This window comes from Cornus florida, unplaced genomic scaffold (genome assembly GCF_030987335.1).
Source record: "Cornus florida cultivar Cherokee Brave unplaced genomic scaffold, ASM3098733v1 CherokeeBrave_3.0.0_Hap2_Chr05, whole genome shotgun sequence".
Taxonomy (NCBI): Eukaryota; Viridiplantae; Streptophyta; class Magnoliopsida; order Cornales; family Cornaceae; genus Cornus; species Cornus florida.
In genome coordinates this window covers 49,320,304-49,335,618 of record NW_026775575.1, presented here as the reverse complement: position 1 = coordinate 49,335,618, position 15,315 = coordinate 49,320,304, and the positions used below count along the sequence as shown (strand labels likewise).

The 15,315-nt window shown below is 38.6% G+C and overlaps 1 pseudogene; it reads left to right on the top strand.

Moving 5' to 3' along the window:
- The first annotated feature begins 4,734 nt into the window (after positions 1–4,734).
- On the top strand, positions 4,735–13,554 carry LOC132310144 (trans-resveratrol di-O-methyltransferase-like; annotated as a pseudogene).
- Positions 13,555–15,315: the final 1,761 nt, after the last annotated feature.

The following is a 15,315-nucleotide window of genomic DNA, read 5'->3' as shown; positions in this document are numbered from 1 at the left end:
AAAAAAAAAAGGAAATGACCGGTTCATTACAACCTACCCTCCTTAAAAGGAACTTCGTCCCCAAAATCGAATCGTACCTGAAAGAGAGAACAAATGGGGGTACCGGGAGCGAACCTCCTACTCGACCTCCCAGGTAGCCTCCTCTATGCCGTGGTGTCGCCACAAGACCTTGACCAATGGAATGGTCTTGGTTTGCAAGACTTGCTCTCATGAATCAAGAATCTAGACTGAACCTTCCTCATAGGTTACATCTTCATCAACAATGACATCTGTCTATCGTAAAACATGTGATGGATCCGGCTCGTACTTCCTCAGCATAGAAACATGAAAGACGTCGTGAACCCTATCCAGGTCTAGCGGTAAAGCCAAACGATAAGTAACTTCACCGACGCGCTCCAATATCTCAAATGGTCCAATGAATCTAGGAGACAACTTGCCAGTCTGTCGAAAGACAAGGATCGTCTTCTCCTGTCAGCGTAACTCTATTGTTTGCTCTGTGCAGTAACCAACCGCTGCCGAATCAACTTAATTTTTTCTATAGTCTCAATGACAATGTCGGGACCCAAGGCAACCGTATCACCAACCTCGGTCCAACAAACTGGAGATCTGCAGGGCCTGCCATACAACGCTTCAAAAGGTGCCATGCCTATACTGGCTTGGTAACTATTGTTGTAGGCAAACTCAACCAAAGGTAAGTAGTCCTCCCAACTACCACCAAAATCCAAGATACAAGCCTGTAACATATCCTCCAATACCTAAATGGTCTGCTCTGACTGACAATCGGTCTGAGGATGGAATGCCGTGCTAAAATGAAGCCCCGTATCAAGAGCCTCCTGGAAACTCTGCCAAAAATGAGATGTGAACTGCGGATCCCTATCCGAAACAATGGATACAGGAACCCTGTGAAGCCTGACAATCTGCCTCACATACAGTCCACTCAGTCTCTTTGCAGTGTCTGTCACTGCCATAGGCAAGAAGTGAGCCGTCTTAGTCAACCTGTCAGCTATAACCCAAACGGCATCATTCCCTGCCTGAGACCTCGGAAGTCCCGTTACGAAATCTATAGTGATATGCTCCCATTTCCACTCAGCTACTGGTAATGGTTGCAATAATCCTGCTCGTCTCTGATGCTCCGCCTTCACTTGCTGACAAGTAAGGCATCGAGCCACAAACTGTGAAACGTCTCGTTTCATGCCCTGCCACCAAAGCTGTCGTCGCAGATTGTGATACATCTTCGTACCACCAAGATGAACTGCGAGTCGAGAGTGGTGAAAATCCTGAAGAATGTCTTCACGACAAGACAAAGGAACGAACATCATCCCCTTGTACCAGAGACCACCGTCTGAATATAAGGTCCAACCCTCTACATTCTCACCACCTAAAATCCGAACATGGATTGACTTCATCTCCCTATCCTCTAACTGTGCCTCAATAACTCTGCTAACAAGAGCCGATTGAGCCACAAGACTAAACAAAATAGCCTGCGAAACATCCTCATAACACTGGAAACCAAGGTCTACAAGTTCTTCTAGTATTTTCCATCTGTGAATGGAAATGCTAGCAAGAGTCCCCTGTAACTTCCTACTCAATGCTTCGGCCACTACATTGGCCTTACCCGGATGATACTATAACTCAAAGTCATAATCCTCCATGAACTCAACCCATCTGCACTATCTCAAGTTAAATCCTTTTGAGAGAAGAGATACTTGAGACTCTTGTGATCGGAGAAAACCTCAAACTTCTCTCTGTACAAATAGTGTCTCCACCCCTTCAGGGCAAAGATAATTGCTGCTAACTCCAAATCATGTGTCGGATAGTTTAACTCGTGAGTCTTCAACTATCAAGACCCATAAGCAACCACCCGTTCTGTCTGCATCAAGACACAACCCAAACCTTCCCGCGAGGCATCACAAAAGATCACATAATCTAAACCACGTTCAAGAATGATCAACAGTGGAGCCGATGTCAACGTGACCTTTAACTCTTGAAAAGCAAACTCACAAGCCTCGTTCCATATGAACTTGACCCCCTTGCTGGTAAGTCGAGTCATAGGTGCCGCTAGACGAGAGAAATTCCGAACAAACCTCCGGTAATAGCCGGCTAGGCTAAGAAAACTCTGAATCTCAAACACTGTCTTCGGACATTCCCAATCCATCACCGATTCAAATTTTGACGGATTCACTGTAACTCCGCCCCTTGACACAACATGTCCAAGGAACTTCACCTCCAGTAGCCAAAATTCACATTGCTCGAACTTGGCATACAACCGGTTATCCCTAAGGATTTACAACACTGTCTTTAAATGATATTCATGCTCCTCCACCGAAGTTGAGTATACTAGAATGTCATCAACGAACACCACTACAAATCTGTTAAGATAGTCACTGAATACTCGGTTCATCAAATCCATGAAAGCTTCTGGGGCATTGGTCAAACCAAATAGCATCACCAGAAACTCATAATGGCCATACCGTGTACGAAAAGCAGTCTTGGATATATCCTCATCCTTAACCCTCAACTGACAGTAACCTGATCTTAAATCAATCTTTGAAAAACAAGTGGCTCCCTTTAACTGATCAAACAAGTCATCAATCCTAGGCAAAGGATACTTGTTCTTGATTGTGACGTGGTTCAGCTTGCGATAATCGATACAAAGTCTTAATGACCCATCCTTCTTCTTCGCAAAAAGAACCGGTGCTCCCCAGGGTGAAGTACTAGGACGAATAAAGCCTTTAGCTTTTAAATCATCTAATTGAGCTTTCAGCTCGTCAAGCTCTGCCGGTGCCATGTGGTACGGTGCCATAGAGATAGGTACAGTACTGGGAATGACATCAATGGCAAAGACAACTTCCCAAAGAGGAGGAAGCTCCGTCAATTCCTCCAGATTAACATCTAAGAACTCCATAACAACTGCTGGGTAAACACGGCCCGAAATGTTATCCTCGTCAGCTAACAAGCTAGCCAAGTAGGACTTATGGTGACTCTAGTCACCGATACTTAAAATCATCATCGAGTGGGAATCACTCCGATTTCCTACGAAGCGAAAATAATCTCCTTTGGGAGTGCAAACAGTCACCCTCCCATAAAAGTAATCGATCGTAGCACGAAAGAAGGATAACCAATCCATCCCGAGAATGACGTCAAAGCCTGTCATGTCGAAAACAATAAAATCAAACTCTAAAGTTCGCTCAGCTATCTCGATAACATAACCTTGACAAATACGACCCAAAAACACTGGACCCCCAACTGGTGTGTCAACACAAAGGAAACCATCCCGCTGCGTGACTTCCAGACCCAATGAATATACAAATGAAGTAGATATGAATAAATGCGATGCACCTATGTCAATAAAAACTCTAGCCCAAGAACTGAAAATTGGAAAGATACCTCAAACTGTAGAAGTCCCAGTAGAGGTATCGGCCTCTGGCAATGCGTAAGCTTATCCCTGAGCCCCAGACTACTGTGAATTGCCATGGTGGCCAGACTGATGTCCGGAAGCAGTAGGCGTAGAGCCTCTGACCGGATAAGAACCAACTGGTGGCGCTGCTAACTGCGGTGCCTGAGGCACCCTGAAACCTGACTGCACAACTGCTGACTGTGCTGGTGCGACCTGTGAACCTATACCACTCTGTTTCCCACCTTGCAATTTCGGATACTCTCTCCTGAAGTGACCTAGTTGCTTACAATAATGACAAGCCCCGCGAACCCCCTTCGTCGAAGCTGTAGGCCTACTAGCCTGTGACTGACTGGCCTGTGGCTAAAGCTGTGGGCAGCGAGGCTTGATATAGTGAAATATTATTCTGTCTTCTCCCTGTGGACGTAGGCATAGCCGAACCACGTAAATCCTTGTCTCGTTTGTGTGTGTGCCTATTTAATTTTCTTGTCATTAATTTTCTCTTTTGTTCTCAAAACTCCTATTCGATCCTTTTTTCATAACAACATGAGCATGCATTGACTGATTCAACTGACCAAGTCAAAATTTGATATTAATTAGTGTTAAGTGCTAGTATTTAACAATTAGTGTATACATTTTTAATTAACATGTCAACATTCTGAAGAGTCTCGATCATTTTTAATGTGCTTTAATTCATCTTTTATATAGTGGTTCACTCCATCTTTCTAACTGTGATCACTTGCAAAATCTCTTCTGAACTAAAATAATCTTCACTTTAAAGTTATAATTAAATCATCTAAACTATTGCGAAGATATACATGAAAATATATAATTAATTGTTTCGATCATATTCAAATGAGGTAATGTGATCTATGAGAACGGATCCGAATGTGATACATGTAGTGCATAAAGTCCAGGCTCGTGTCCCACAACATGCATTCAATCCCAAAATGATGCTCATATAAAAAATAAATGACTTTTGTTGTATTAGAATATATAGAAGAGAATAGTACAATTAATTATTAGCTGGATGTGAATCATGTGGAAGTTAAAATATACAAATTGAATGGACCATTTGTTTGTTAAAAAAAAAATTTGGACCATTTGCTTAATTATTGTTATCTTGTCCTCACTGAATTTTATATATAATTTAAAGAATATGCTATTTCAAATTTTGGCCATTTGCTTGCTTATTGTTATCCTTTTCCTCTATCTTATATATAAATGAAAGGGTATGCTATATTATTATTATTATTATTATTTTATTTATAATAATGCTTGCTGGTACTTGTATAGATCAATGTTTTAAGAGTTTCGCAAGCTTAGTTTATAAGATGGATATGACCAATGATGAGCTTGATAAAGAGCTTCTCCATTCTCAAGCTCACATATGGAACCACACATTCAACTTCATAAACTGTCACTAAAATGTGCAATTCAACTTGGCGTACCAGACATCATCTACAAGCATGGACAACCCATGACTCTCTCCGAGCTTGTTGCAGTGCTCAACATCAACCAGGCCAAAACATTCTCTATCGCCTCATGCGTATTCTAGTACACTCTGAAAAGATTTTCTTTGAAATGGTTGAAGGCAGCGTTAACTTTGATTGAAGATATTGTACAAATATATATGGAACAAATTGAAAAACACCACGGCAATTATAGCACAATAATGGAGAAATTCTAGGAGCTATTTTTGCACAATAAATTATAAATGCTAGCTGTGTGAAATAATGGAAAGTTGACCAAGAGCTTGTTTTTGGGAACTAAAAGAGCCGCGTCCAGGATTATAGGGATATAATACTTGGTTACGCATATTGTGGCTGTTAGCTTCCATATCACCACCAGTATTAGTATCCTTAGGGCCCGTTTGGGAAGTGTTGTGTAGTGTAGTGTAATGCTCTAGCCTAGAACAGAACAAGTGTTTTGTGATGTAGCGTTCTGAAATGAGAATAAAACATATTTGGGACAAAAATTTGGAGTGAGAATTTTGGAATAGAATTTTTTTTTTTTTTTTTTTGATGATTAAAATAAATTAATTACAAAGCTTGATTAGTTTGCAAAACAAGAATTACAGAGCTCTTGGTCAACTTTCCATACACATAGAATTGCAGTTGCAGAGAGAAAGAGACTAGGGCAATTGGGAGGCTGAAATTATTTACCCTAAAAATGGATTTATAGAGTTGAGAATGAGAATAGAGATGGAGGCGTTTAGGAGGCTGAAATGATTTGCCCTAAAAAAATTAAAACAAAACCCATACAAGTTTGCAGTTGCAGAGAGAGAGAGCGGGAATAGAGATGGAGGCAGTTAGGAGGCTGAAATCATTTACCCTAAAAAAAATTAAAACAAAACCCATAACAGTTTGCAGTTGCAGAGAGAGAGATCGAGAATAGAGATGGAGACATTTGGGAGGCTGAAATGATTTGCCCTAAAAAAAATTAAAAAAAAAAACCCATAACAGTTTGCAGTTGCAGAGAGAGAGATCAAGAATAGAGATGGAGGCGTTTGGGAGGCTGAAATGATTTGACCTAAAAAAAATTAAAACAAAACCCATAACAGTTTACAGTTACAGAGAGAGAGATCGAGAATAAAGATAGAGGCATTTGGGAGGCTGAAATGATTTGCCCTAAAAAAAATTAAAACAAAACCCATACAAGTTTGCAGTTGCAGAGATAGAGAGCAAGAATAGAGATAGAGGCGTTTGGGAGGCTGAAATGATTTGTCCTAAAAAAAATTAAAACAAAAACCATACAAGTTTGCAGTTGCAGAGTGAGAGAGAGAGAATAGAGATGGAGGCGTTTGGGAGGCTGAAATGATTTGGGATGGATGAACGAGATTAAAGCATGTTTAGCTACAGTAAATATTGGGCTAGAATAACATAGAACACCAAAATCTTGTTCCAGCTTTTGGGCTAAATAGTGGATTTGTTTGAAAGTGTTACGTTACTGTTGAGAACAAAACAATGCGGGCCAAACATGTTTTGGGCTAGAATAGTGCTATTGTAGCACTTTTGGAACAACACAGAACACTACAGAACAAACACCAAACAGGCCCTTATTTTCCTTAATATGCCCCCCTCAAGCTGGCGTGGTAATTTGGATGAACACCCAGCTTGCGTCGAAACAAGGAAAACACATCCTTTGATAGAGGCTTTGTGAAGATGTCTGCCGACTGTGAGATAGAAGAAATAAATCGAGTAACAAGAGTTCCCATAACAACTTTTTCATGAACAAAGTGGTAATCAAGTTCAATGTGCTTGGTTCGAGCATAGAACATAGGATTTATGGACATATGTAAGGCACTAATGATATCACAAAACAATTGAGGTGGTTTAACTAAAGATACACCAACATCTTTTAAAAGAAAGGTTAGCCAAGTTAATTTAGCAGCCATAAAAGGCATGGACCAATATTCGGCTTCGGTACTAGATCGGGCTACGGTCGGTTGCTTCTTGGAACACCAAGAAATACAGTTGGCTCCGAGAAAAACACAATAGCCCGTTGTACTCCTTCTTGTTGTGGGACAACCTGCCCAATCGGCATCGCTAAAACCATACAACGAGACAGGACTTGTAGAAAGATAGCGGAGGCCATAATGTTGAGTATCCTTAAAATATTGTAGTATCCGTTTAACAGCTTTCAAATTGGCCATGTTGGATGACTAAAGTGTGGATAGGCCCGATTTACAGCATGAACAATATCAGGCCTAGTGAACGTCAAATATTGTAAAGCACCCACGATACTGCGAAAATTAGTGGCCTCTACAGGAACATTATCGGATGAACTTGAGTGACCCTTGAGAGCTTGTGGTGTGGCAGTGGATTTACTTTCCAGCATGTGTGTTCGCTGAAGCAAATCGTTGGTGTATTTTTGTTGACAAAGATAGAGCCCTCCATCAAACCGTTTAATCTCCACGCCAAGAAAATAGTGCGACGGGCCTAAATCTTTAATAGCAAATTCTTTGCTAAGCTATTCAAGAAGCACCAAAATGAATTGATTATCATTCCCAGCAACAAGAATATCATCAACATAAATTAAGAGAATTGTAATTATGTGGCTGGTGCGATAAATGAAAAGTGAAGAGTCGGCTTTGCTACAATAAAAGCCGAGTTGAAGAAGAAATTGTGATAACCGGTCAAACCAGGCGCGCGGAGCCTGCTTTAGTCCGTATAGAGATTTTTGCAACAGGCAAACATCATTGGGTTGGTGTGTATCAACGAAGCCCGGAGGTTGCTCCATGTAAACTTTCTCTTTGAGATTCCTATGCAAGAAGGCGTTTTTAACATCAAGTTGCAGCAGGTGCCAGTTGAACAAGAGAGAAAGGGCTATGACAAGGCGTATGGTAGTCAATTTTACAACCAAGCTAAAAGTTTTGTCATAGTCCATTCCTGAGACTTGAGTAAATCCTTTAGCGACCAAACGAGCTAGCCTTGTAGCGAGCAATAGTGCCATCTTCTTTGTACTTAATTTTATACATCCATTTTGAGCCCACAATATTGATGTCAGAGAGTCGGGGAACGAGTTCCCATGTTGCATTGTCATTGAGAGCTTTAATCTCATCTTTCATTGCATTAATCCAATGATTATCTTTTAGAGCTGTCTTTAAAGTCTTGGGCTCCAAAGAAGTGAAATTGGCAGTAGTTGCAATTGTAGCATAATCACGTAAATATGGAGGAGGGTGTTTTTCACGTACTAGACGAATTGTTTACATGGGGTCCGCGTTTGTTGGCATGGGTTGCATCAAAGCTAATTGCATGGAGGAAGTTGCAGTACCTTGAAAGGCATTAGACAGATCAATGACCATATCTCTATGTAATTCTGAGGATTGACGAGTAGGTGAATTTTCAGTTAGTGAAGGAAAATCTGAAATAGGCGTGAATGCTGGAGAAGATTCAACTGAAAAATCTTCGGCTGGCGTGATATTTTCAGAGAGTGGAGAGATGTCTTCAATGTCTAAAATGGAAGAAGAAATAGAATTTTTATGTTCCTGATCTTCAGCACAATTTATAGTATTATTTCGAGAAGATCCTGCATCAAAACCATTATCACAGCAATTAACAAAGTCAAAAATTAAAGGGACTGATGATTCTTGTGTGGAATTGGTCAAATGTTCCAAAGTTTGGTCTGCCGCCATAGAAAGACTTTCCTTAGATGTTTTGTCGAGCCATTCATCTAAAGAAGGATATTCAGACAGATAAATGGGGTAATTCTGACTCTGAAACTTGTGGCTAAAATGGAAAATTTTCTTCATTAAACACCACATGTCGCGATATGTAAACTTTCCTTGTCTTTGGTTCTAGACATCTATAGCCTTTGTGACTAGGACTATAGCCAAGGAACACACATGGATAAGTCTTTTTGGATAATTTTGATTGATTTTGGTATCATAGAGAGGGAAAGCACTGACATCCAAGCACCCCCAAGCCATTTTAGTCGGGATGTCGATTGTAGAGCTTGTAATAGGGAGTAACATTTTTTAGATACAAGGATGGTAACCTGTTGATGAGATACACGGCAGTGAGAAAACTTTCAACCCAAAATGATAATGGCAAGTTTGCATGAAATAGCATAGTTAACCCAATTTCTACAATGTGCCAATGCTTACGTTCGGCTACTCCATTTTGTTCAAGAGTTCCAGGACAAGAAATATGTTGTTCAATGCCACAATTTGCAAGATGATTAATAAAATCAGTAGAACTGAATTCTCCTCTACCATCACATTGAAAGATTTTAATTCGGTGATCAAACTGATTCTCCACTAGTTTTTGGAACTTGAGGAAGTAGGTCAAAAAATCTGACTTTCGTTTTAAAGTATATATCTAGGTAAACCTTGAAAAATCATCAACAAAAATGACATAGAATCGAAAATTCTGATTAGAACTCAAAGGGGCTGGCCCCCAAAGATCAGAATGTATTTTTTATAGAGGAAACTTAGACACTTTATTTGATTTATTAAAGGGCAGTTTACAACTTTTACCCATTTGCCAACTAACACATAAGGAAGGTTTAGCTACCCAATGAGTGACATCAATGACTTTTTGTTCTTTCAACAAGGACGAAGTCTTCGAATTCGGATGTCCAAGTCATTCGTGCCAAATGGTGGAGGAAGTGCCACCCTTTTTTTATTGCCGTTAGTGCCTCCTAATAGTTTCCATCCAAAGCATATAATTGTCTCCTTTTATACCCCCTTGCGATTATCCTTCGATTTCGATCCTTAACAACAAAACTACAAGAGGTGAATTCAAAAGTGCATAGATTATCTAAAGTAAATTTTCCGACTAATAATAATTTTTTTTTTTTTTTTAAATTCTGGAACTTCCAAAACATCTTTTAAATCTAATTTTCCTTTATTTGTCATAATGCAAGCATCGCTGGTATGAGATACAGGCAAACAATTTCCATCCCCAACATATATCACACCACCACCACTATAGGATTTAATGCAAGATAATTTACCTGCATCATTTGTCATATGTGATGTAGCTCCAGAATCAACAATGAAGGATTGGTCATTGGAATCATTTATGGCAAGGGCGGCAAGAGCTTGAGGAGTTTCTTCAGATTGATATGAGTAATCAAAACGATACCAACAATTAATTGCACAATGATTTGGTTTACCACAAATTTGGCAGGATATGATTTGCCTCATTGGAGCGCTGTTGCTGGTTTCCTTCGTTAGCTTGTCCAACGTTGTTGTTGTTGTTCGAATGCTTAATGCTGGCATGAGTATTTTGGCCTCCACTCTGAGCATTGTAACGCCTAGCTGGCGTAAAGCCTCTGCCACGTGAATTAAAATATCCTCTGCCTCCTCTGTTGTTCCGACCACGACCTCGTTGTCCAACGAAAGCCTATGCGTGCTCCATGAATAATTTTTCTTCCTCCTTTTGGGCAGAAAATGACTGTTCATATCCTTGCAGGGCTAGCACAAACTCACTGAAAGTAGGGTAAGGAGCCTTAGAAAGCATTGCAATACGAACGTTTTCATAACTTAGGCCTAAGCCACAGGAAAATTGAAAGACCTTGTCAAGGTCAGAAACGGGCTTTTTGATCGCCGCGAGATTGTTGCAGATGGATTTGAAGTCTCATAGATATTCGTCTAAGGACCGAGAACCCTTTTTAAGAGTCATCAACATATTTTTTAAATGCCCTTCCTTTTCTACAGTAATGGGAAGGAATTGTTGTTGCAAGGACTTCCAAACTTCAAAGGCTGTTGTAGTTTCTGTTTCGAATATTAAACTGAGGACATCTTGCTTCATGGTTCCAAGCAGCCATGAAGTAAGAAGCCCATCATTATTGACCCACACTGTGTACTGCGGATTTGGAGTCATATTGCCCTTGTCATCTTTGATCTCTTCTTCTGGTTTTTCTTCACAAGTGAGATGGTGAAGAACACCGAGGCTGCGGACTAAGGGAAGGATTTGTGAACGCCATAAAAGAAAATTTGTAGTCTCCAACTTCACTGATACTAAACATGAACATTGGTGGAACAATTGAATGCTCAATTCAGATTCGGTTTTTGGGATTGAAGAGCAGGATGAAGACACAGTTTCTAGCTTGCAGGTTTTAGGCTCTGATACCATGAAAAGATTTTCTTTGAAATGGTTGAAGGCAGCGTTAACTTTAATCGATGATATTGTACAAATATATATGGAACAAATTGAAAAACACCACGGCAATTACAGCACACTAATGGAGAAATTCTAGGGGTTATTTTTGCACAAAAAATTATAAATGCTAGCTGTGTGAAATAATGGAAAGTTGACCAAGAGCTTGTTTTTGGGAACTGATAGAGCCGCGTCCAAGATTATAGGGATGTAATACTTGGTTACGCATATTGTGGCTATTAGCTTCCATATCGGCACCAGTATTAGTATCCGTATTTTCCTTAATACACTCTGGCTTCTTTGTCAAGCAAAAAGTATCCGAAAATGAAGAAGAAGATGGTTATTTGCTCACACCAGCTTCTCGCCTCCTCCTCAAGGATAAGCTATTGAGTGTGAGACCATTTTTGCTAGCCATGCTGGATCCTATTTTGACAAAGCCATGACATCATGTGAGCCAGTGGTTCCAAAATGGTGATCCCACGCCATTTGACACGGCTCATGGGAGGACATTTTGGGACTACGCGGGCCATGAACCAAAGCTGAACCATTTCTTCAATGATGTTATGGCTAGTGATGCAAAGTTGGTCACGAGCATGGTTGTTAAAGATTGTAAGGGTGTTTTTGAGGGGTTGAAATCAATGGTTGATGTTGGGGGTGGCACCAGGACTGTGGCGAAAGCCATCTCGGATGGGTTCCCACACTTGTAGTGCACTGTGCATGATCTACCTCATGTGGTTGCTGGCTTGCAAGGGACAAAGAACTTGAACTATTTTGGTGGTGACATGTTTGAGGCAATTCCTCCTGCAGATGCTATTCTCTTAAAGGTATATGCAGTTGTTTTTGTTTTTTTTCATAATAATTGGGGTGTCTGGGGTATGTTCTGACTAATTCAGGGACCTGTGCAAGACGCTCCCACGTCGATAAGGTCAAGGTCGGATTATATCTACAGGTGTAGGTCCTAAAAAATTGTTTGCACCTAAAAAAAAACGATCCTAAAACTCTAATCGAGCCCCAATTATTTTCTAACTAGCTAGCCCAGCCCCTTGAAATTTATATATGGAGTTTTCTTTTTGATTTACTCTAGTTTTGTGAAGGAAGGGAGAAGTAAAGAGCCACCCTTTTGGTATCTATACATATATATATATATATGATCTATAATATGTCATAGTGCCACTTCACTTTTAACTGTGCTTTTTCGATCATAATTTAATTGTCATAATATAAAAATTGACATGTATTACTAATTACTGAAATATATATAGAGTCATATTTGTTATTCTAAAAATCAAAACCTTTATCAAATATTAAAAATATAAAACACACACACACACACACACACATATGTATATATATATATTTTCAGCAAAAAAACTTACACATGCTCAACCTCATATTTGTTGTGCTGCTTTATGGGACTTAACGCTCACCTATCACTTTGGTAAAATAGCTTTACCAAAAGTCACATAGCGTTGTGCACAATTGTGTGCAAGTATGTGTGTGTGTATATATGTATATATATAAACGGAAGGTCTCAAAATTCATGTTTTTCTTTTCATTTTTTTTTTTTTTTTTTTTTTTTTTTGTGTATGTAATATATTATTAAACGCTTATTAGTCTACGTTTTTAGTTGGATAATTTTGATCGAGTCCAGGACAATCTTAAATTTCTGGATCAGTTTTATTTTTGGGTTTAATTCTTTCTTTAGGTTAATTGATGCTCTGATAAAGCCTTAAGAATCTAGTTTGTACCCTTGTGCCCTAACCGGAAATTGAATGATATCAATATCATTTTAAACTATTCTAAATATTTATCAACTTCAATATATATTTATTTATTTTTTAAAAAAAATTATCATTTATCGGGGAGCAGAAATGTCAAATAGTCTCATAATCATATGTAGTCTTGTAACATACGTACTCTTTTTTCTTTATAATTTCTGATAAATACATCTACTAATAAATATTGTGAAATTATTCAAGTATAAGCTAGTGATATAAAATATTACTAGCTGTTTCATTCACGGGAAATTTATAGTATATGGCATGTTGAAAAAATAAACACAGAAGCTATGAGCCTATGATAGTTACTTGTCTATACAATAATTAATCCAAATGAAGGCGGATTTAATTAATTAATTTGGTTACTTGTTCATTTAAAGCTTGGTTAATTATTTAAGTAGTTTTTCACCTTTTTCAGTATTGATTTTGAAAAGTTTATGCTAATGATAACATGAGTGCAAATGACAAGCAGTGGATATTGCATGATTGGAGCGACGAAGAGAGTGTGAAGATTCTGAAAAGATGCAAAGAAGCAATTCCGAGCAAGGACAAGGGAGGAAAGGTGATTATCATAGACATAAAGGTGGAAAATGAGAAAGGAGATGATGAATCTATAGAAACTCAGCTCTTCTTCGACATGCTGATGATGGTTCTTGTCACCGGTAGAGAGAGAAACGAGAAAGAATGGGCAAAGCTATTCTTTGATGCTGGTTTCAGTGACTATAAGATAACCCCCATACTGGGATTAAGGTCTCTCATTGAGGTTTATCCTTGATGATGAAGAAATATTTTATCAGTACTGTAACTACTGTTTGGTTTTGTATTTAACATATGCATGGTTAAGCATGTTATATGTTTATTATATTGGACTTGTGTAAATGTCCATAATTAAGAATAAGGTATGAAATCTCAGATAAATGTTCAATAAAAGGGGAAGGTGTAGTTTAACTGCTTCATTGTATTTGGTTCAAGGCCTAGCTGCTGAGGTACACTAACAGAAACATGTGTTTTGATGATTTTATTTTAGGGTTAAGTGCAAACATCCACCCTATATTATAGGTTTTGGGCACACTGACCTCTTACTTTTAAAAAGTGAGCAATGTCCATATTGTTGGTCCCAACTTGTTATTTAGGGTTTGCCCTTTCAATGTCAAAGGTGTACTCACAGATCCATTTCTGCTATATATATACTTGAATTCTGGTCTGCAGTGGTCACTACAGGTAGCTTCAAGGGCAATATTGTAAATTTCTACATATGTGAGGTCCTTTGAAATTCATTTGAGAAGGTACATTGTATCTTAGACTTTCAAAACAGGTTGAAAATGTAAAATTTTCTGATATACAAGGGCATCTGTCCTCTCAAGGGCATTTCAGCAATCTTCTCTGATATTCACTAGGGTATTATGGTCACTCAAGTATGCTGAGATTATTTAAACTTCTATAAGAAAGGTACATTGTGTCACATAGCAGTTTTACAGGTTTAAAATGACAATTTTTTGGTACAACACATTATTTCTGATCTCAGTTATTCTCAAGGGTGTTTTAGTCCTTTCACACATGTGTGAGATCATTTTACAATTGTTGTGGATACTACATTGCACTACAGAGCTCAAAAATTAAATTGGTTAGCATGTACATAGGCTGCAACACATGTTTTTGTAATATTGAGACAAGTGTCATCTGGAAGGGTATTTTGGTCATTGTGTATGTAATGTATTTGCTTGACACGCGCTCAATGGTCCTAGAGTGAGAGAGTGAGGACAGCTATTAATTTATTTGGCTCCAATCTTGGTGTATATATCAGGTATATGTATTCTTGTGAGCTGTTAATATTACCAGTGCGCTAAAGGATAAAAACCTCAAAGCTGGTAGGGGCATTATGGTCCTTTCACTTAGGGAATGTTGGAATATTCCCTCACCAATGATTGGTGGAATGTGTCACATTTCTTTCTTCATTAGGGCAGGATTACAACTCAGTGTACTAGTCTATATACACTGTTATAACATTAGCAACTTTAGAGCCTCTATAGTGTGTGTATTTTGAAACCCTTGTAAGCTGCAATGTGAGTGCTAATCTCGAGTGATCAAATAAAAAATCTTTTCTGAGTTTTGATCCAAGAATTGAGCTACAAATTCATCTCAGAATTCTGTTTATAAGAGAGCATTTCACTAAAGTGATGATGGAGGCCTTATGAATCAATTTTATGGTGCAAATTCATGGATTGAGTGGTCCAAATTGATCTGAGTTATTTCTGGTATTGTGTGAAGGCTAAGGCAAGTTTATTTCATCATTTTATTTCTGCAGAAACTGTGTTCATGTTCATATTATTGTTGCAGTAGAGTTTCATGTCTCATATCTTAGCTTTGTTGAGTTTTCTGGTACAAATACCTCTGATCTGAGCTTGTAATGTTGTTATTATGTTATGAATATCTTGTTTATCATTTGAGCATGTTTATATAGTTGATTTATTAAGTCTGGGCAAAGTGATTTTTTGGTCAGAGAAATGGTCGATACAGATTTTGACAGTGTGAACCT